The sequence below is a fragment of the Trachymyrmex cornetzi genome, unplaced genomic scaffold, assembly GCF_001594075.2.
Source record: "Trachymyrmex cornetzi isolate Tcor2-1 unplaced genomic scaffold, Tcor1.1 scaffold306, whole genome shotgun sequence".
Taxonomy (NCBI): domain Eukaryota; kingdom Metazoa; phylum Arthropoda; class Insecta; order Hymenoptera; family Formicidae; genus Trachymyrmex; species Trachymyrmex cornetzi.
The window spans coordinates 19,922-21,322 of NW_017297755.1; positions in this window are offsets into that span (position 1 = coordinate 19,922).

Sequence of the window (1,401 nt, forward strand, 5' to 3'; positions counted from 1 at the left end):
GGACCAACCATAAGCAACCGTGAGCGCACTAATCACGCTATAAGCGTGAATCGGACCGCGGCCTAAAAATGAACCAATCACATTGAATCAGTCTTATTGTGATTGGTCCATTAGTCCGGATCTACAATAGGGTTTCAAGCCTTAAGCCATAAGAAATGGGCTAATCACAGTCGCTTATTCTTCTCGGATTCGACTGTAATTGGTCAATTTCTTACGGCTTAGGGCTTAAAACACCTATTGTATATCCAGACTTATTGATCGGCAGTCAGAGTTGGCAATCAGCTTGCAGAGTTGGTAGTTTGATACGGGCTTAAGGCCTGACACAATAGAGGGTGCGGTCAAAAAAATCTCACTACAAATGCTCTGAAGCGTTTGATTGACCAATCAGAAGAAAGAATTTTATAAATTGACCAATCAAAAACCGCTGTAAAGCATTTGTAACATCGCATTGACTGTACCCAGAGTCATGCTGGATTCACACTGTATCCGATTTTCGTCGTACGACGCCCTTCAACCAATCAGAAAACGGAATTTCGATGATATGAAGCAAAATCCATCGGAATCCTGTTTTCTGATTGGTTGCAGAGTATCGTACGACGCAAATCAGATGCAGTGTGAATCCAGCATCACAAGTCGTAACTCGTAAGAAATTAAATCATATATAGTTGATTATTTGTCATATTTATTCAACGGCGCGAACAAACCTCATATATGCATATCGATCGATTACATTTATATCGCAATCGATATGGATCGTCCATGATTCGTCCCCTTCTTGATCTGATATCTTTGTTTATGGTCTTCATAATAAAACAAAAACCCCGTAATCGTCAATCGGGGGTGATCCCGATTGATCACGGCTCGATTGGACACCACCAATCACAGCGACCGGTGCTTAGGAGCTTTGTAGTCTCAAGCGCTGTGAGTGGCTCGTGTCCAATTGAGCCGTGTCCAACTGGGTGCCACCCGTCAACCGCATGTTCCATATACTTCCATATACTTCCACATTTTGCGATTGTGATTTTGAACAATTATTGCGTCTCATCCGTTCGATTACCTCTGTATATCCCATCTTTAGACTTCGTAAGTTACAACAATTGTAAATAATTTATTTAATAGCTTAGCTAAAATATGTACTATGATAAATTGTAGGAGCTGCGACGAACGGAAACCGACATGGCGGAGAGTGCAAAGAACACCGACAAGAACCCACCGATGGAGAGAGGGAGAGAGAGAGAGAGAGAGAGAGAGAGAGAGAGAGAGAGAGAGAGAGAGAGAGAGAGAGAGAACGTGTATTGCTGTCCTAGGGTGAACCCTCTAAGTACATGCGTGAAAAGTATAATAGAGTAGGTACAATAGTAGATACATTTAAAAAAATAGCGTTGCAAGAATTGACAAAAA